This window comes from Passer domesticus, chromosome 1 (genome assembly GCF_036417665.1).
Source record: "Passer domesticus isolate bPasDom1 chromosome 1, bPasDom1.hap1, whole genome shotgun sequence".
Taxonomy (NCBI): Eukaryota; Metazoa; Chordata; class Aves; order Passeriformes; family Passeridae; genus Passer; species Passer domesticus.
The window spans coordinates 132,361,052-132,382,953 of record NC_087474.1 but is presented as its reverse complement, the minus strand read 5'-3'; the positions used below and the strand labels follow the sequence as shown (position 1 = coordinate 132,382,953).

Here is a 21,902-nt window from a genome sequence, read left to right as displayed (position 1 = left end):
TGCTTGACTCAGACTGGAGTCACTGGCTTTGTCTTGGCTGGGATACAGGCGTTACAAAAAGTGTTAAAATTGATCCATATTCAGGAAAGCATTAAAACATACGAATCATTTCAGGCACGTTTAGCACCCGGTGGGTTTTGTCTTGCGTAGGAAGGAAAGGGTTGGTAACAGAATGTCTTAATTAACACATTTCAGAACTCCAGCGTGGATGCAGTCGTGTAACTTTCAACATCTCCTTGCTGGCCAAGTTGAAAGCAACGCTGCCAAAACTTCCCAACACGTCTTTAAAGCCTGACCAAGAACCAGCCCAGGGGGTTGAAGCATGTATTTGAAATGAAGCATTTGCTTAGTTCCCATACTGGCTGCAAGGGCACCAGGAGGGGGTTTCGTGTCTGGAGCAGTGTTTTTCCAGCAGGAGGACATGCCATGGTGGGTGTGCAGGATGCACCCATCCTTTGCCAGCAGCCCCTTGCCCTGCACACAGCTCTGCCCCTGGCACACGCAGCCCTGCCCAGGGCTGCTCTTCCTGAATCTGCACTGGCCTGGGGTTTCTGCCCACAGCATCACCGTGCCCAGGGCTCCTCAGAGCACAGTGGTGGTTTCTGTCTCAGCAGAGTGCAGCAGGCCTGGTGAAGTGGCTGCCTGATGGTGATGCAAGTTTGGTGTGATGTCCATCTGTCTGAGGGCCACCAGGATGTGCAGGACATCCAGCTCTGCTGAATGCTGAGTACTGGGAGCAGCTTCTGCCTGCCCCAACACCCAGCCCCAGTTAAGTTGGTTGCCTCCACTTTGTCTGCTTGCATTGCTCCATTCATTACCTTAGCACTGATGTTGTTATGCAGACAGTGCTTAATGAATGATGAAGTGTTAATTAATTAATTAATTTTTTCTTTTGAAAGTTTTTTGCTTTTGCAGTAGAGGTCTTTCTCTAGATCCTGTATGGTAGGGTACTTTCCACTTAAATTCTTTTGTGCAAAGTTAGTGGAAGAATACAAATTATAGACTTATATATTTTAAAAGACAGTCAGTTTAGAGATAGATAGTTTAGAGGTCAGAAGACTCTGTAACATCACTACCTTCATTCAAAAGGAGATATGTTCAATATATATGAGCAATATTTTCCTTCACCTGTGGAATGAATATGAGCAATTGATTCACACAACTCACACTGGTACTTTTCATTTCCCTGTCAGAATATGATTTATATCAAACTATTGTTGTGTTTGTGTCCCCTCTTTTTACCAGTTTTCATAGCTTTTAATGCTGGAGACTGTCTTCTCTCTTGCTTCATTTAAAACTATCAGCTTTTTTCTTGCTGTAGGTTCTATGGCAGAGCCTTACATGCACTGCTTGTATCTTTGCTGACATCCAAGGTTCCACAGGATATATTAATTTCCTCTAAGCATTGGAAAAATCTTATTGGTTTTTAGCAGGACTTTATCATGACCTAAAATGTGTGTGTCCACTGTGAAGAAATGTGATTTTGTTAAAATATCTGTGTATTTGCTTTTTTAGGCTATTTATGGAAGTGCTGGATGGCAACCTATGCAGCATCAGGCAGATGCTCCCAATAGTAACGCTTGAATTGCAGCCTGTTTTCAGTCTAGCCATTGCCTGACACTTGTGGAATACTGCCATTTTACAATACTTGGATGGATGGATGGATGGATAGATAGATAGATAGATAGATAGATAGATACACAGATAGATATATACATACATAGATGTATGTCAGCCAACTTCACTGCAGTGTGAGGAGGTTTCCATGTGCACGCAGCTTCACCTTCTGCCATCTGATGCCAGGATGAGGACTTGAAAGATCATGTCCTTTTGTCTCCACAAAACCACCAGGGAAGTCCCTGCTCTGTTCTCATGAGTGGCAAAACCTCTGTTAAAATCAACAGGATCTGTATTTTTCCCTGTGTGTTTCCTATAACACACACAGCCATGGAAATCAGAAATAATACTGTAAACATTGAAGTAGCCTGGTGTAAGAAAAGCCTGGCAAGACTCTGGGGATGAGTCAAAACTTCATTTTTAATCCCAGGGCTGGCCGGCAGTTGCTATTCTGTTATCAACCTTTCTTCACCCCTCAATATTTTGATTCCAAAAAGAGAGACTAAAACCAATAATTGCTTGCTTAGCAGTGATTTCTTTATAAACATTATAAATAGATGAGTACTGCACTGCCCTACACCGAGACTTTGAAAAGGGTATTTAGAAGGCTCCTTAAGTTAAATGAAGTATAAGATCTTTATTGGTCTGTGGGCTGTAAGCGCCTGTGGCAATACAGGGACAAAATAAGACCAACAGAAAAAAAAAAAAAAAAGTACTCTTTGATAAATAACCTTTCCATATTAAATGCACATCAATCTGACATCAACAATTAGCTGTCAGGTGCTTGGCTTTGCTAGCAAAGGCCAATTTTCAGATTAGTGCTAATTGCAGGGCGGGCTGACACATCAGCTCAGAGCCGCGGTAGCCAGCGGGCCGGGCAGGAGCGGGTTCAATAGCGGGAGCAGGGGAGGGCTGAGGCTGCCTGTCTCCAGCTTGCTGGCAGTTTGACTGTAGACTAAAGTAATGGAGCTGGCAGGGTGGAATCAATTACTGGCCAATGAAGATTTTCCCACAGGTCGAGGCTTGGGAAAAAAAGGACGTTCCTGCTGCCGAGACAGCTGGCATGGACTGTCCACTGGGAAAGGAGCCTGGAGAATGAGAAAAAGAGGGACAGTTCTCGGTGATAAACTGGTGACAGACTATAAATTATGAAAAGGGGATTTGGCAGAGGATTTAGAGCTTGCTACCTCTGCTTTTCCCTCCCCCAAGATTTTAATGCCAGCCATGCTCACTGAGTCATTCAATTATCTTAGCTAGAAATGAGAAGTGTTAAGAAAAAAAAGCTCAGAATATTTTTTTCTGAGCAGGGTGTGTGCACATGTGAGCTGAGCTTTAAAAACCTTTACACGAGCAATTTCCTCTCTAACCAAACCACTGGGCTGAGCCCCTGAGTGCACAGCTTACTAATGTGTCTGGTGCTTGCTCATGAGACAGCTGGATTTCTGCAGTGCTGTTACAAAGGTCACAAAACATTCTGCCTTTTTGAGGGATCCAAAATTTCTTTTGCTGCTTTTCTATAGCAGTTCACTTCAGCGCTGAAGAAGACTGGAGCAGGGCAGGAGTGTAGCCCCTGCCTCTGTGTTTTGCTGCATCTTGGCAGAAAAGCCAGTGATCTGCTTGCTCTAAGAAACACTGTCCTTCACTGACAGAAAGAGCTAGGAACAACCAGCTCTTCTGTGTGGAAAATCACATGTTTATGCTATAAAAATTAAAATACAACAGTTAAAGCATGCACCTAAGTGAAATCTTTATATATGAGTGACAGAAATGCCAAGCAAAAGGTTCAAATTCTGTTCTTTCTTCTCCTTTTGAAAGTATTTTCATATTAGAGTGAGGATTAAATTGTTTTTTTCTGTCTCCTTTTTTGTACTTGGGGAGGAGTTTAGTTAGAAAAGTCAGGAGGCAAAATGTGAGCACTTGTCATTTGCTGTAGTCTGAACAGTGTGATCAGAAAACTAAGAATATTTGGGCTATTTTTGTAGCCTCATTTTAATTGAACAATCTCTGTAGTGGGATGCTGGTGAGGATGATGGATTCATCTGGGTTTATGTTGGTGTGACTGTGTCTACCCCAGCAGGCCAGATATATGACATGGGTCTGTGCCTGTGTACCTGTGTATGGATGTCTGAATCTCTTTTTACATCTGTGCACTCCAAAGTAAGGCATAATGAAGGTGTCCTATCACCCAACAACTACTAAAGACAAGTTTGTGCACCTTTATTTTGCAGTGCATGGTGCCACAGGGCAGTTCACCTGAGAGTGGGGCCATGGCCCTGCAGGGACTGCCCCAGTGCTGGTCCAGGGGCTGGGTTGACCTATGGTCCCAGTAGTTATCTGTGGCTTCTTTTGTGTTGCCTTCTGTTTTCTAAGCCAGCATGATTTTCTTGATTCACAGCTTTGAGCTTTCTTTCATGGCCCCAAGGGATAGAAATCTACTTTTTCATGAAAGCTGAGATTCTTGTGTAATGATTTCCATTTGGCAGCTGGGGCTTGAGGAAAAATATCCGTTATCACAAGACATTATCAAGAAACATCACAGGAGAGTTGGCAATGTTGAGCTTAGGGTAGGTATGAAAGGCTTTGTGGGAGGCTGGTAGAAAATATGAGTCTGTGGTTTACATCAAGTTTAACTGGATCTTTCTGAAACTTTTAATTGCACATATCAGCATGTGGATGGAAAAGAGCTTGATTGGCATGTCAACTTGGCAGGGTCTGGAAAAGGATTTCTCTTCTCTATGCCAAGAGCTGGGAGAAAGTGAAAAAAAATTTCATCAGTCATATGGCTCATGCAGAGCCCCTTTCTCCTTCCCACTCTTCGACGTGGCTGATCCTCTTCTCACTTTCCTGCCTTTCTCTTTTTCCCCTCTACAGACACCAGAACAACTCCCACTGCTGCCTCTAGACTACAACGGGGGAGACAGCTACCCCAAGAGACTTTTCAGCTGCTTTATAGCTCCTGTCACCTTTCTTGGCTTCAGCTGTGGCATTTGCATCAGCTCTGCTCTGGCAGGGTCTCACTGCACCCAGGCTCAGGCAGCCCTGCACCATGGCCCCTGCCACCCTCACCACCACCATGAACTACAATGGTCTAACATAGGCTGAAGTCTGCCTGCTGCTTTTTACCTCAAGCTTCAGCTTTGGTTAATTTGAAGGAAGTTTTTAAGGATGAAGAATGAGGGATTGCTGCTAAGGCAGATAAGAGAGAGGTGATGGTAGTGTCAAAGAAGGTGAAGGTTCCTCTTGGTCCTGGCCTGCCTTCCATGGTCTCTCCTGGCTCTCTGTTTCCTTCCCTTGCTCTGACAAGCAGGCTGGGGCAGATGTAAGGTGTATGTGGGAAGTACATGCTGCTCCCAGAAGAAAGGTCATACAGCATCTACTGTTGTTTTCTTTGTGAAGGGTGACAGATATCCTTGAGCCCTTGTGGAAGGAAATCTGCATCTGATGACTAAAGTTAAAAAAGAAGCACAGTGATGGTCCACAGTTTTGATGGTTTCCTCAAAACTACCTAGTGTGTCTGGCCATGTACTGCTGAGGATCCTTCAGATGTCCAAGGCATGCTGGGTTGTTCCTAAACCTGATGGAGTTCTGGCCTCAGTACTATTTTTCCTCTTCTCACATTTTTGCCAAGTCTGTTCTCAAAATTGTATTAGTCTTATTCAATTTCTGAAATAATTATTCTGATACTTATTTTTCTAAAGTAATTTATCTTATCTGACCCTGCTGACAGGTCTGGAGGCTGAGCAGTTTCTTTTCCAGGAGTGGAAGGTTGGGCAGTGCTCCTTACCAATCATGGCCACAAGCCACTATTTTGAACTGCAATTTGCTTCCTTGGGTCAGACATTTCCTGGTGGGATGCCCTGTGGGATGAGCAGCCCCAGTGCTTGCTTTGGGGTAGCCAGGCAGGTGGGAATGGTGACTGTGGCACCTGCTACAGAGAGTGCTGGCAATTAAATGCCAGCAGGATTGAGCTGTGCCATATCTTCATAAACTCAGGAACTGTCCTCTAAGGGCACGCAGTTTGAAGGGGGCTTAAGTGTGTCACATGCATGTTTGCCTGGCAGCAAATCAGTTTGATTGAATGGAGCAAAACATGCACTCTCAGAAGTTTCTCTTGGCTGCACTGAATCCTGGAGGGTACCTGCAGCTCCTCGCCAGGGCCCAATGGCAGGGTAACAATGGATTTAGCTAAATTAGGTGATGTCTTGGCTGCAGAGCACTGTAGTGAGATAAAAAGAGAAATTCAGATCTGACTGGTGTCTTGGCTATGATTTTTCATTATAATTGCTGAAAAGTCCCTTCTGGTGGGGTGCATCAGGTGGCCATTGCTTGTTAAGGGTGTCTCTGTGGCTTCTTCTGCTTGGTCTTGACTGTTTCATGACTCACCTTTTAACAGAGTCACCTTCCCCGTGTGACAAGTAACATTCAGAATAGGAGAGAGGCTCATTAATGGATGCGAATATGTGGCAGGCATGGCACTAAGGTGTCAGGCACAAATCCAGCCATAGCCTGGTGGCTGCAAAGAAAGAAAAGCTGAATGACAGAACAGCCTCTCCCAGTCATTTCATGCTGGAAATTTCCCATTAGAAGTATTCAAAGTGCACCGAGAGGCAAATGGATGGGGAAAAGCTGATATTTATATCAAACGGGCAATGCAGGGCTACTGTACTGATTGTGTAATTTATTTTAATATGTTGTTCAATAAAATCCCCAGAGATAGCTTTTTTTCCAGCACTGAGGCCTGGCTTGCCATTTGCTAACTGTCAGAAGCTTTAGTGATTCTTATTCAGCAATGGAAGAGGCCAAATGGACCAAAAGGGAGGTGAAAAAGCTCTTCCACTGGGTAAGGGAATTACCTTCATCATTCAAAGTGCTCTCTTCCAAAGTTTCTGCTTGAACATCCCTCCCTCTTCCCAGAACAATTCTGAGCAACTCCATTCACAGGAGGAAAGCCACTCAGAGCAGGTTTTCTGTGAGGCCTTCTCCATGTCTCAGGCATGGCTTGTAGTGATAAAAGGCAAACATGTGGTCCAGAAGCCCTGCAACAGGAGCTGTAGCAGATATCCATGCACCTGGAGACTCTTCCCACACCTTTCCCCTGCCTCTTCCAGGAAGACAGATGAAGAAATAATTTTATCTGGTGAAAAGTCATCCAGGAGAGCTACAAAGCCTCCCATCACTTGTGTTTTCATTCCTGTCCCCAAGTCCTTTTGTCCACGCAGAGCCCTGACAGCAGCACTGGCATAGCTCTGGGCAGCTCTGCCGGGTTCCCAGCAAACACGGCTGCTCCTGCAGCAATGCCGTGGCCCAGAGGAGATCTCCACCCAGGGACCTGATTCCAATCCTGGAACACTGAGGGAACAATGGAAAGCTTTCAGGCTTAGGTAAAATAACTGGAAAAGGCTCCAAAAATGTGGAACGGCAGGACTTAAGTGCGAGCATCCTGAAGAGATCCTGTTTAAGTGCTGGCACAAGAGACCTTCCTGACAGGAACCACCCTCACCCTCCTCAGGGATGTTTTCTAGACAAAAACACAAAGAAAAAAACCCACTCAAAGACTCCAAAACTGGTTCCTAGTGCCAATTAGTCTCCCTCTCCACAGATGTGTTCGTGCATCCCTGCTCACACCTTGGATCACTGTGCAGTGATCCAAGCAGGCTTAGATGCACACACTGAAGCTCCCGAGATGGTGCTGGCTGCAGGATCACCAGCATGACCACAATCAGTGACTGGGATGGGGTCTGCAGTGGTGGAAGCAGCTCTGAGTTTCCCTAGCTCATACAAATTCTTCAAGTGGCCTTAAGAAACTTGATTTCTGACAGAGGACGTCCATGCCCAGAGCCAAAATGTGAGGCATTTTAAAGGACTTACTCACACCCACTGTGACTCATGCAAAAATAAAGCGTTTATGGATATGAAAAGACCATTTATACCCTCTACACACAAACCCATTTTTTTTATCCTTTCCACATTGTAAAATCTTTGGGAAAAGGGACTTGTTGTTGCTCTCAATTCAGAGCTTTATGACCATGTGGTATCTAATTTTCTTCTGAAAAGAAATAATGGAAAAGCATCTTTCTCCTTTTTTTTTTTTTTTTTTTTTTTTCTCTGCAGCAATTCAGGCTATAAGATGATTAAAATTATCAGGATTTTCTCTTCATGTTTTCTAATGTAAATATATAAAATGTGATGACTGGGAGGGCTGAAAATTTGTCTATGAAATCCTGTAGCTGACAGATTAAGGCTTCATTTCCTAGATAATGGTCTCTTAACCTGTTCATCAACTCAGTATAAAAGAATTTCAAAATATTCATAAAATATAAAGTATTGCTAAGAACTCCCACCACCTCCAGCACCTGCACAGATGAGATCCAAACCTCAGTCTGCTCTCTAGGGATGGCAGTGTTTGTCCTTGCTTGTCAGACAGTGTTGGCAGGGGAGGTGTGCTGGGAACAGTGTGCCCTTCTCTGACTGCTGATGCCAAGCACTCTCTGAAGGACTCTATTCAAGATTTATTTTTCCTCCTCTAAATATCTTTTTTAAATCACTGCTGCTTATTTGTACAGCTTTCCCAGAGCCTCTTTCCCCAGCTTGTTTATAGTTGGAAGGCCTTTGCTTATTGCTCATCCTAATCGCTTGCATCTTTTCTTGGCCACACTGAACCTCCTGCCCTCACCCCTGTCTCCACTTCCTACTACTGATTTCTCTTTCTTTATGGATCTCTTTATGTGTTTAGCTTTCTTTCTGTTCACAACATGTTTGCAGTTAGCAGGATCACAGACATGCTTCCAGGATTAACTCTTACCTTGCAGAAGGATCTCTTTTCCTAAGTCAGCTGAAGCTGTCGCTAGCTTACCATCAGTCTTTCCCTCTGCAGCAGGGGCAGATGACCTCACTTTGCTCCTGATTAAGGGCAACATCCACTGGTTTTGGCCTGTGAGGGGACCACGGTGGCATTGGTCCCTGGGAATCAAGCCTCCATGCCTGGCCTACCTGTGACCTACGGGCATCATGAGCTGTGACACTGCTTTTCACCTGGAACCCTTCCTTTTCACCTCCTCCCTCCTCTGCCTCCACTCATGGCAGTTTGCCTGAATAGTTTTTCGAACCCATTTGTATTTTATTCCTAGAAGCCTTTTTGAATCACTGATATATGTTTCCACTTTTCCTTCACACTGATGTAAAGGCTGGCAGTGTCACATTCTTGGCATGTGTAAAAACCATCTCCTGAATTTCTCTCCTATATAGCATCCATCCTAACATTACTTGCTTGACCACAGTATTTTCCTAATCTCTATGCTTCCTTGGCTTACTTGAAGTATTTGCTTCTGATTCCAATCTTAACAATGAGCTACTGCTCCCACATTTGTTTAGTTTCATATTTAGTTTCAAGCACAAGTTCTCCAGCTCCTTATATTTACAATTCTTCAGTAATTTTCCCACCTTATCCATTTAGCTCACCTACACATTATAGGTATTTTAATGAAGACACTAATGCTAACTCAGCATTTATTTTATATATTCAGATAATGTGCAGTAAAGCATGTTGCTAGTCTGAATTCTCCAGTACAACATATTTTCCTTCTCTGCCAAGTGCTAATTGGGTAGCACTTGCCCTGGCACTACTATTTTCATTCCTTACAAGTATCTAAGTTGCTAACCAAGTTACTTTTCTGTAGTAGCAGGTAATTTATTTTTCTCCATGGAGATAAACACGTAGCAGTCTTCTTCATGCTGTTTCATTATTTAAAAATAATAATTATCTCAGAAATCCTGAGAGTTTTGCCTGATTCCTCATCCTCCCCAAGTTCCTTGTGAAATCTTCTAAATGTAAAAACTGATTTTAGACATTTAAAAAAGGAAGAACATTTACTCATCCCTGGTGAGGGTCACTTCTTAAGATTATCTTGCAAAATGAAATCATGTAGCATATATTTATATTCTGTCTTTCCTCAGAAAGTGCTTTTGAACCTTATAATGGCCATAACAAGTAGGAGAAGGGCCTCATATATCACTGAAATATATAACCCCAGACATAAAAACAAGGCACTTCTGAACATCTGATCCTCATAGGCTTCCTCTTTAATGAACAGAGAGGTAAAATGAACACACAAAATTACCCTGCTGTCAGTATCTCTCTAGTTTCCAAAGAAGGTGATCTGGGCTCCAGAGGTACCCAAGGATCTTGTATCATTCCCCCAGGTTAAAAAAAGGAGTTGTAACATCGTGATTCCATCTTTCTCTATCTGGACAGCACAGACATCCTGAGCTCTACAACTCATATGATGTTGGTGCAAAGAAGGAAAAATTATCTATAAAAAGAAGAAAAGGTGCTTCCACAAATCCTGCCATATATCTCATGGGTCAGTTAATTCCTGTCTGCACTCTGAGATAGAGCTGTATCTCAGCCTTACAAAAGGAAAAAATGGAAAAACAGTCTGTTTTGCAGATTTGGTTGTTTTCTGTTAAGTCAGCTTCTGTACCCCTCTTGCCAGCAGAGCTTTCTGTCTTGTGCTGCCTGTTAACTTTGACTCAAGCCTGACTTGGCACTTCTCAAAACCAGGGAGTGTCTCCAGTGACTTCTGGGGACATTGGTTCCATCCTGGATTCCTCACCCTCACCACAGAAACGTGCTGCAGAGCATCATGACTATATTTAATTTTTTTCCCCCCTAGAATTAAGTTTTTGTTGTTTGGCTTTTTTTTTTTTTCTCATGACTGAAGGAAATCCCAGCTCAAAGTAGCTTGCGGGACTGTGTCAAAGGGAACATGGTGAAGTTTTTTCTTTCTCTTCTTTGGAGTAAAATATTCTCAGGGGCTCTTGGATGGCCTTCCTTTTCACTCCCAACCCTGAATGAGGCTGCTGGGCAGCGTCAGCTCTGCTCTGTTGTGCTCTGCTCCTCAGTCCCATGAGTACCCAATGGAGTGACTGATACTGCAGCCTCTCCTTATGTGCACAGACCCTTTGAAGTCACTTCAAAGGGGTTGTTTGCAAAGGGGCTGCAGGTACCAGGCGGTTAAATATGGCCAATACCGTCTCGACTGTTTAACGATTCAAACATTATTTCTTATGAGCAAACAGAGGCATTTTTTTATATTGTTGACACTGATCCTCTAGCTTAGCAAAAGGCACTCGTGCAACATTTTCTGCCTCAATTTATCATCTGCCCTAGGCGTTCGTTGCACTTTGCTCATCATTAGGGAAGAAATAAAAGCCATTCACTAATCCCCAAACCACTTTGTTCCTCTATGGCCCTTCAAAGAGCAGGGCCCCTAAATGGTGATTAAGGACTCTGGAGACCTTTCTCAAGAGAGATTCCTTTGCGTCCCCATATCAGGTAGAAGGAATCGAATTCTCAGGCTGGGCAGTTTTTATAATTAATACCATGGGACTGAAAATAAAATAAAATAAAATCGGATAATTATATGGGGCTTTTAACCTTTTTATAGGCTTTTTATGTTACCTTTAAATAAAACCAACTCTCTCTGCTCAGTTTGTGGATTTAGGGTGATGGAGTTAATTTGCAGGCTCAGGCAAGGGTAGGAAGTTAGGCTAAACTCTACCGGGCCTCCTGCTGAAGAGGCAAAAAGCCTTGTACCCTCTTGCCCTTGGCCCTGAGATACTATCTGCCCAAAAGCATAGGAACTTCAACTTCTCCAGTAACGTGGGGATAAGAGAGCCTGGGATTTGGCCTGAGCCCCAGCCCCGCAGCATCTGCCAGACACTGGGCTTTGAGGCGAGTACGCTGCATCTCCGGGGGCAGCTGCCCACGTGTGGAGCATCCACTTCCCAGCCCTGGGTGTTAGCTGATGGACATGAACCCTCAAGCACCAGCAGCTGTGGCAAACACTTGGTTTTCTGCTCCCTTGGTGCAAGTTGAATTTTCTCATGTATGTGTAAATTGTGGGGGAAAAAACCTGACATCTGCGGTCATTTGCATGGGTGTGAGCCGGGGGCTGGGTAGGAGTTCAGCAGAAAATACCCGCCCCAAAAGTTGGAAAATTTAGAGGCCTTCTTTCTATTTTATGACATGTCTGGTTTTTATCTGTGTGTTTTTTCTTGTCAGGAGCTCTTTTCTGTAAGCTTGTGCGTGATGAATACTGATTTGAGACCTCTGGATAGAAGTTTTCTCATTCCCTCCCAGGCTGGATGGTCACATTTCTTACTTGCCTTTGAGTACAGCAAAGCTGTTTTTAGTTCTAATGCTGTTGTTAGAGGTTTAGGGACACAGGTGCATGTGTGGGAGAGTGGAGGCACAGCCACAAGTTGGAACACTCTTTGTGTCTCTGTTAGGAAACTTCCCCCTTTCACCTTCATCCCCAACCAGAGAAAATGCAGAATTTCAGAAGAACCCCTGCAGGACAAAAATGAAATATGTTCCACCTCTTACAGCTGGCTTCAAAAGCTCAGCGCGATAGAAAATTGTGATGAGTCAGAAATACCCGTGAAATGGAAATAATTGGCTTGGTTCTTCTTATGGCAGTGTTTCTAGGGCTGCTTTGTTGTGAGTCTCCATTTCAGAAGGACAGTGGGAAAGTCTTTGTTGCAAAAAAAAACTTTTGCAAAAAACCCCTCCTGGTATCAGTGGCCTCTTGTTTAAAAAAAAAAAAATCATGAAGTCACCTCACAGGTAAAGGCAATGGCATTGGAGCTGTGAAGGAGCTGAAGTGCTGCTGCCACTTCCATTGCGTGGTGCAGGAGCCCTCCAGAAATGACTCCCACCAACTGCCGCTGTTGGTGCCTGTGAGAAGAGGAAGAGGACAGTTCTGCAGCAGCAAGTGAGCTTTAAAGCTTCGCTGTCGCTGTAATGTCACAGTGCTTTGCCAGACCTTCTCCAAGGAAGAATGGTTTATGCATTTTGTACAAACCACTGGCTGACCTGCTAAGCTGTATTCTCCTCTCAAGTCAGGCTCTGTAGCGTAAATCTGGAGTAAGTGGGTGTGAGCTGGTGCAGGCTCAGCGGCCCCAACAGAGCAGAATTTGTCCCTTTGGTTTTTCTCACCCCTGGTGGATTCATCTGTCATTGGGAAGAAGCAGAAACTTATAATTAACAGAGAAACAGGAAGGGAAGAGCAGAGTTCAAAGCTGTCTGCCAAAAGAAAGCGATCCCAACCGAGTCTCCCATGATTGTGTCTGGGATGACAATCGCAGCCCAGCACTTCCAAGGACAGCTTATTGTTGTGCCGTGCTCCCCGTCCTCACCGCCACTATTGTCCGCCTGCCTTGCCTCGCTTGTTGAGCTGTAAGTTGCCAGCCCAAAATTAGGACTCTTCAGGGGCTAAAGGTCAACTGGCAGCTTTGTGATCTTTCTGAGGATGTGAGTTATAATGAGATCACAGAAAAGTTTTCAAACGATGAGCAATGCAGTGGCCGAAGGGGTTGGCTCAGTGATAAGGAACGGAGCAAAACTGGGGGGCTGATCCATTCCTCTGGGTAAATTTCTATACAAGCGCCGGTCTCATTTCGTCCGTATAAAACAAGCCCGGTTTAACCTATTTAAAACGGGGTTAAAAGGGGTCATAAATCTCTACAGGAGCTGAGGATCCGCAGAAAACTCGATCTGATCTCTTTTACATCTGTTTCAGGTTCTCAGCCTTATCTGCCTCAGCTGCCTTTGCTCTTTGTGGCCGCACACAAATGCCATTAAACAAAAGTCCTTTTGCCGGGGCTGAGTGGCAGGTATAGGGTGACCGTGCTGCGGGGGCAGCGGAGGCGGCGGGGGGGAGCGGTTGCCGCCGACAGCCCCCGCAGCCCGCCTGATTGACATTGTAAATCTATACAGAGGGGTTGTTTGAGGGGAGCCCGTCAGATTGACAGTGTAAATGTGTAACACACACACACAGCCTGGGAGAGAGGAGCCTGCCGGCGGGTGGGAGAGCGCCGGCGGAGTGCCGGTCACACGGAGATTGAATTACAGCTGCATTAGATCAGAGCTGTGGGAAACGGCACCTCCTAAACACACACACGGCCGGCGGCGGGAGGGCGGCCGGGGAGGGCGGGCAGCTGCGGGCCGGGCCCGGGGCAGCGCCCGCGGGGGAGCCGCTCCCGGCGGCAGAGGGGAGCCAAGAAACTCCTGGAAAAAGGGGAGAGGCCGCGATGGGAAAGGCGGGAGGGCAGCCCCGCAGCTGGAGCGAGCAGGCTCCAGAGGGGATTTTGCTGGCTTTAGGCGATACTTTTGAAGATTTGCAGGTTTATAGCGTTTCACTGCCACTGTGGGGAAGAATCCCAAGACCACCGTCCCCCTCAGATACCAACCGCCCCTAATCCTTTTGATTGGCCATACACTCCCCTGGCATCCCACGAACCTGCGGCATCAGAGCCCCCGGGCCGAGGGCCGGGGCGGGGGGAGCCTGGAAAACTGAAACATTTTAAGCTCTATTAGAAAGGGCAAAAAGTCAGCGGGCTTTGAAACGAACGCGCTCAGCAGGAGCGGTGGAAGCATTTCCAGGAGACAGCGGGAAGGCATTTGTTTTCTTGGCTGGCACCAAAGCGCCGGCTCGCCCCGGCGCGCACAATGCCCGGTGCTCTGAGGGGCCACCGCACCTCGGCACCGCGGCCACCCTCTGTCCCCCGCCCTCCTCCCCTGCAGCCGCCTGCCACCGCCCCCAAAGGCGCCCTCGGCTCTGCTGGGGAGGGAAGAGCCTCCTTGCTCTCCCTTTAATCGCCTGTGTTTGCACGTCTCCCCGAGGGCTGGATCAGCAGAGGTCAAAAAATGACCATAACGGCTCCTATCCACAGACCACAATTAAAAAAAAATAAAAATTGTTATTTTTATTACAAAATCAACTTTTCAAAACAGTATTTTTATTTTTCAGTGTCTCCTGCTTTGCATAATCCCTTCTCTGCCCAACTCCACTCACAAACACTGGCCAGTCCATTTCTAATTTCTCAGCCTCCAGGCTAATTCTCACAAATAAAACTCAAGCCAAAGGGTAAGACAATGCCTGACACAGGAGCTGGGGCTCCACAGACTCCACAGATCCAGAGGGCAGCTTGCCTCCAGCTACAGGGCAGGACCTGACCCACATTTTACTGCGCTTGAAGTCTCAGAGACTTACTGTGAGGCTGATCTGTGCAGCTTGGCTGAAAACCAGAGCAACTGGCAGCAAGCAGGGAGAGGCTTTGGCCAAGCCCGTGAAGTTGTCCAGAACTGGGAAAGATGTACAGGTGTGCTGTGAGTTGTAAAGAGGTCCCTGCTGTACAAAATCCAGAGATATTTTCTCCTGTTTTCCCCAGGTGTTTATAGACCAGACCAGAGGCCTACCCTCTCCATTAGTAAAATTTTCCCAGTAAAGGCAGACCTCTGGCACTGTCACATTTTGTCACAGTGAGCTGCAGACTGAAACAAGCAGTGAATGGCTTGTGCTCAGCATGAAGGGTACACAAACAAAAGGCCACTACACATCCTCTGTCTGCACATCAACCGGAGGGAAATGTCCCTGGCTTCAGGTCATTTCACATTTACAGACATCATAGCTGATAGCAAAACCAGTCCTTAATTTTCATCTCTCTGATGGACCCAGGTCCTCAAAACCATTCAAACTCATCCAGGTTGGCTGACCTGGCCTGAATAAGTAATTCCCTCAGCTATGGTGGCAGAATCACTGAGGTGTGTGGGATGGAGGGATGATGAACACCGTGAAAGGCAACTGCTTCAGCTGTATCAGCTGCAGCCAGATCAGCCTTGGGAGCCTGGTTCACAGCAGGTGTCCTTTGGCACCAGGATTCCAGGCTGGCTGGCTGGGCTTGGCCAGTCTTCCATTATTAACCAGGTTGTCTGGTAGCTCTCCAGCATGGTTTTAGTCCAGTCTCCAAACTGCAGAAGAGATAAGGCCACTCTCTTTTGAGGGGAAAGAAAGTTCAGCTGTGTGTATATAAGCTGTGTTGTGGCACTTGGCCTCATGAGCCCTGTTCTGTTTATTTAAGAGTATAGACATAGTTCAGGTAGAGTAAGCCCAGAGCTTTACAGCTGGGGTTTGCTGCTCCCAGTTCACAGACAACCTGCCACCTGACAGCCTCTGACACTGCTTTGGTTCACGGGAAATTAAATCTCAAGACAGAGCCTGGCTGACTCCACAGGGAAAATGTCCTCTCCAGTGCATCTTTTTCTCAGTCCCCTTGCTCACAGGCCAGCCAGGGTCAGGGAAAGAAGATGGACAGATCTTTATGTCTCCTTCTGTAAGAGATGTCTGTGTTACTCGGTGTAAGGGGATCTTTGAGCCCTGACTGCTTGAAAGCCTCATCACCACAGGGTTTTTATACCTATCCAGAGTTCCTTAGAGTGCTGGCTGCTACAGTATTTTTAAAGTAAATATATAATACACACTCAATGTTATTTTTGTTTATAGTTTGTTCACTTTTGTAAAGAGTGTAAGGATTGTTCCAGAAGTTGTTGGAAGATAGCAGACCCCAGATGCATGCCATTTTGATATTCATACTCTATTACACTTATGAGACTTGGAAAGATGTGTGGGGCAGTGTCCCCCACTTCTCTACCTTTAATCTGCAGTAGCTGCCATGGGTGTAGCTGTGCTCTCACTGACCAAATCACTGCTTGATCTTGTCATTTTTCCAGGCTTAGCCTTGCTGGAGGAGATCAACCCAACTTTCTGGTGAAGCTGACACAACACATGGGAGAGCCCTGGGGAGTGGCCCACAGCCAGGCCTTGTCCAGCTAGCACTGTGTGAAGATCTTTCTTCTTGCACATAGACACTTCCTTGTTGCAGTCCCCCAGCTCGGCCTTGGGCTCCCAGGAGTGAAGACATTACTCCTTCAGGATGACCCGATAGGACTAGGAAATCTTGTTCAGTTACTCAAAAGCCTTGATTGGAAGGAGATGAGTTGTTTCTCCAGCTTGTTGACTCAGTTGGAGTTTGTCTCTGCTCACTTGCTGAACAACTCAGTGATTCTGGTCCCTGCTAGTGTCACTCAGGGGTAGCCCTACTGGTGATCAGTGCACCCCTGTGAAGGGGCTGCAGGGCAGAGGGATTGCTTCTAGCTCCTTGCTCTTCATGCTGCTAAGCAGTTTGTTGTCCTGAAAAAGAGAGAAATAATTTCTTTAGAAGGACCTGCTAGTTGGCAGCACATTATTGCAGAAGGCATTTTGTTGTACAATGTACAAAACAACAAATGTACAAAACAACAAAGACCATGAAAAACAGAGGCTCTTACACTGTGCACGTTTTATAGTCTGAAGATTCTTCATGGCTTTGTGAGCCTTTTTTATGGTTTTTATGAGAGGTAACCATTAAATGAGGTGGGAAATCAGAGCTACAGATGCATTTCAGCCTCAGCCATCTTGCAGGTCTTGGCCTTTGGGAGAAGGTGCTGATGCAGCATGGCAGGGCAGGAGGCAACACAGGGTCCATTTGCAGTTCTGCAGAGGATGATCAAGGCTTACAGCACAAATATCTCACCTTTGAAATTCCAGTGCTATCAGGACTGAATCAGTGTAAATCCAGAAACTCTGGCTATCAGAAGCTTTCTGTGGAGGCTTTGTGTAACAGCTATTCCTCAAAGCAGAAATGGGATTTTGGAGATGGAAGTGATTTAGCTTATTTGATGTTTTAATTAATTTACTCTAAAACATAATTAAAATAAAATAGTTGCTAAATAAATTGTTGTGAAATTTTCCTAGATTATGAAGTTGCCAACATTTCTGTGAATTCAGTTGAGTGTCAGGAGTTCTCCAACCCTTTTAACTTCAGAGAAGACCCACCTAACTGGAATATCAAGAAATAGCATGATGTTGTCCTTCAGGTAAGTTGAATTTATTGTGTCTGCATGAGATGCTGGCTCTTCATTCACCTGGAACAGGTAAATTTTCTCCTTGTTTACTGCCTGCTTGCAATGTAATTTCTCTTTTCATTCTCACGACATGTTAAAGATCAACAATTGCATTTTGTCTTGGGGCTGCTCCAATTTTCATGAGAGATGCAGCAGTTCAGCTAGGGAACAATCCACAACTGTGACTTCTCTGTAGGACTCTCCTATCTCACATAACCACTGATCCCTTTCTGAGCTGAAAGCAAACCTCCGTGTGAAACACATTGGTATGGCCACCTCAGCACACCCCTGTCTTTTTTTTTTTCAACCTGAATTCCTGCTGGCTCCCAATGCAAATCGTTTCAGTCCAGCTTCACAATAGAGCAGGAAGGCTTTCCACTGGAAAAACATTCAGTTTTGAAAGTGCTTGTGGTGCTGGGGAAGCTCACAGGTTGCAGCCAAGCAGGGCAAGATCACACTTCCAGGAAAGAATGACTAACCCGATTTCCACATTGACTTAGCACACAGAGTGCCCTGGTAAATATAGCACCCCAGAGGTCATAGGGATGGGGTGCTGGGGGTAGAGTTTAGACAGTTTATGGCCAGGCAGTGCAAATCAGGGCATTCTGCCCTTTGATGTCAACTCTGTTATTGGCACCAGCTCGCCTAGTGAGCGAGATGAGTGAGTGTGCATTATAAGGTTTCAGGCTGGATGTTGTTTCCCGGATGGGCAGAAATGGGATGGTGTGCCTGTCAGAGCTGGTGGGCTGCTGATGGAGGAAAGGGTGTGGTGGGAAGGAGGTAACCAGTGAAACAGCATATTAAGGATGGTGAGGCACCAGAACAGGTTCTCCAGAGAAGTTGTGGATGCCCCATCCCTGGAAGTGTTCAAGGAGATTTGAGAAACCTGGTCTAATGAAAAGGTCCCTGTCCATGGCAGTGAGGATGAAACTAAATGGTCTTCAAGGTCCCTTCCGACCCAAATCATTCTGTGATTCCATGATTCTGTGGTTCTATGACATCTGCAATTGCACACTCCATGTTTAACCACCCTTGATCTCCAAAGGCTACATACAGAGTAGCTGTAGGTGTGAGCCAGCTTTTCTGCTGCTGGCAGCAGCACAATGGCCTGTGGTCCTCAACACCTATTTGCCTATAAGTTTTTCAGGGTGTTGTCTGGTCACAGAAGATAAATGTCCCTCTTCTCCTGTCTGCACATGCTACCCCAACAAGGTGTCATGTTTTGGGTGCAGAGTCAGGACCCTGAGGGACCTGAAAAAGAAGCTGGGTACTGTTGCCCTAACCTACTTAAAGCTCCTCTGATTAGTCTCAGACAGATGCTCTCTCCTCTTTCATTGCCCCTTTCCTCCTAACAATCTGCCTGGTACTTCTTTTAAAAACAGATTCCTTGTATGAAATCTAGTAGTGAAATGTCTCAGTATGTTCAGATAAAACAGTAACAGTTCTCTTTAAAACATAATGGTGTATGCAGAATGCACAGCTGGGCAATGCCTTGGCACTGCCTCTCCTTGGTGAACCTGCCCAGTGTCTCCATAGCATCTCTGCTGGTGATGCCATGTGCCAAAAAGTGCCTGGTGCACCACCAAGCATCCATGGGAGCTGTCCCTCAGGGACCGCAGTGCATGACATGGCAGATACTGCATCACTGCCAGGTTCACATTCCTGTAGCTTTAATTAAAAGAGGAAAGATTTACAGAGCATTGAAAGCATTAGAAGAAAATTTTCCATGCTTCTGAATTTTGGTTAATTTCAAAGAAAAGACTACAGGAATTTGTATAGGAAAGTGTACACATACACATAAAATAAACAAACAGCAGCCTTGTTTGTTTACCATGTCCAAAATCCATTGGAAACTGGAGAGTGTCCCACTGAAAACACCAAAAAAGAAGAAATCTTGTGTAAAGGGTGAAGGAACAGGAGTGCAATCAAGTGGTTAGGGCAGGTGCAGGACTGACAGGATGTCTTTCTGGCAGTGGTTTTATTCCTGGCTTTACCACAGCATTCCTGGGTGCCTGACCAGGAGCTGCAGGGCCAGACAGTGTAAGCATGTCTGGGGACACACTGGGAGAAAAGCTCTGAGCCTGCAGCCAGAGCACAGGGAGCAGGACCTAGCTCTTGGAGCAGCTCATGAGCTGCTCTCATAATCCAAGCCGAGGAGTGTGAGGCCATCACATGGCCTGGTCTGGGGCAGAGATCTGCACAGGGCCACCCTGGGAATGTTGTCTCGTGATGAAAGGGATACAGGCATCAAGTCAGCCACAGCATGACTGCTGGGCAGCTAAGACAAAGCAGGATTTTGAGGTATGACTTTCTGATCCCAAATCTGGGGCAGCAGAACAGCATGTGGCCTCCTCCCCGGCATTTGCATTTCCACCTTATGTGGTCACAGTGGAGATTACTGGACTTGGGAGACCAAGTGCCCTCATTCAAGCACACCTTAGGCAAAGGAAGGAAGTGGGACTGAAGTGCAGGCTGTCATTTGTGGTCTAATCAAAGGAGCTTTGCCTTCTGCTCTCATCACCCTCTGGCTGAATTTCCTCTCCATGGGAAGGATAAGTGAGGTGGGTGAGGGAGGGAGATGGATTCAGAGGCAGCAGCCACTATTTATACCCACTGCACATTAAAGGTGACCGCTCTGGGCTGTCCATGTCCTCCTCAGTGGCCGCCTCACCAGGCTCAGATAACAAACAGCCCTGGCCGCCCTGCAGATCTGTGGCAGGGATTATCTGCTCGTTTGAAGTGGTATTTAGCTGGTCTCAATCAGAAATCTGACCGCATCAGGTTTGCATTAGCTTGTGCGGAGGTAGTGGTTTCACACGCTGACACGGTAGCAATTAAGGGAGTCGCTACTGGTTCTTACCCCAGGGTACAACTTTGTTTTGTTCCTCGCAGATTAGTGAGGCTGCATGAGTTTTCACATAGTTTTCTTTCCTGTAGACCCTGGCTATTTCATGTTGAACCCTCTGGGACCATTTATTAGACCACACAAACAGTAATTATTTCCAAAAGAAGCCAACGGTGTTCCAGACCTCTTGCATGGCCAGTTATAAAAAATATTATGAATCTTAGCAAGGGGAGGAATTTCACAAAAGCCAAAGAAACCAAAGAAACTGCACAAATGCAGGGAATTAAATAATTTTGAATGGCAGGAACAGAAATAAATATCTCTTCAAAAAATGCATCATTGTGCCTTTCTTGACATGGGAGGTGAGAATGAAGGAGAGCACCTCCTGGGTCCCCCTTAATTTCCTCCCTTGGCTTCTTGCCTTGGTCAAAGCCACAAACCTCATCTCCTCTTCATGTTAAACCTTCCTGAGGGACCCAATTACAGCCTGGTTGCTGCTCACATCAGCTCACTGGGAGAACCCACATTTATTTTATGACTGAAGCTGAAGGCCTGACATGCGGGAAGGGGTTGGATGTGCCTCACCCTTGGAAACAGCAACTTATGATGAAAGAAAGAAGTTCACATGAAAAAAAAGTAAGATGCATAAAAGTTGTAGCAAATCAAAACAAACACACACACGTATCAGCAACTATCTGAGCCCAAACGCAGCCTCTTACAACTACGAGAGCAAAGGCTTTCACAAAACGAGCTGCTTTCAGATGAACTTTAGTATGTGACAGTTTTTCAGCTTGGGGACCACATGCCTCTGTGTAGCAGCTGAACAACCCTATGTCTTGTGGATGCCATATGAAATGACTGCTGTTCATCACTTTCTGGAGTTCCCTCCTACAATATTCTGAGGCAGTCATGTAGGGGAAGTATCTTATTCCAAACCCATTGTGTTTCTCATAGCATTTGCATGAGTCAGGACTGAATTATTTTCATGTGAATTGAGGGACAAAATTCACATCTATTCACTTCAAAAATGTAAAATTCCATAGCCATAGTTTCTTCAGTCTTCTAAACCAAATATAATATTTTGGTTATTAAAAAAATACAGGAAGAAGAAAAATTAATAAAATAGCAATTTTCTACCTGGCCAAAGGCAACAGATGATCACGTTATCCCAATATAATCTTGTTAACATCCACTAACTTAATGTCACTAAGTAATTTCACAGCAGGGTGACATTTATTGATCTCAGATATATAGAGTCACTTACTGCACGTGACCTAAGCTACCATTGCTATTGGATGACTTGGGCAACTCCTCTATGCTGAGTGTCCTGAAAGCTCTCTGAAGAGCTGTCATTGCTTATTGCACGGGACTGGCTCCAGCAAAGCTTCTAGATGGGAACTCACCAAGGCTGGATGCTTGACATTGCCACAAGCACAGCTAAGCAGAGGGAGTGGGCAGGCACAGGAAAGTCAGTATGAGTGTTCTCAGCTCTGATGCCACACTTTGGAGGGCTACAACACACAGATACAGCCAGCACATGAAGCAAGGAGGCTGATGTTTCTAACAAGCTCAGCTCGGATCTTAGCAGCAATTGCCACAGCAGCTGTTAAGTCTGTAGATCTTTTGAAAGGCACACATTAGAGCTGTGTGTTTGTA

General features: G+C 45.6%; 2 long non-coding RNA genes across 2 annotated transcripts in view; one reads left to right on the top strand and one right to left on the bottom strand.

Annotated features, from left to right (window-relative positions):
- The window catches only part of LOC135281254 (uncharacterized), a 39,430-nt gene that overhangs the window by 5,548 nt on the left and 11,980 nt on the right, over positions 1-21,902 (top strand). The window contains exon 2 of the long non-coding RNA XR_010347971.1: positions 17,253-17,374. This is a non-coding gene — a long non-coding RNA (uncharacterized LOC135281254). The remainder of the gene's footprint in view (positions 1-17,252; positions 17,375-21,902) is intronic.
- On the bottom strand, positions 17,434-18,367 carry LOC135281263 (uncharacterized). Its single transcript, XR_010347972.1, has 3 exons — positions 17,881-18,367; positions 17,710-17,779; positions 17,434-17,636 (listed from the first exon to the last, which is right to left on the bottom strand). It is a non-coding gene; the product is annotated as an uncharacterized LOC135281263 (long non-coding RNA).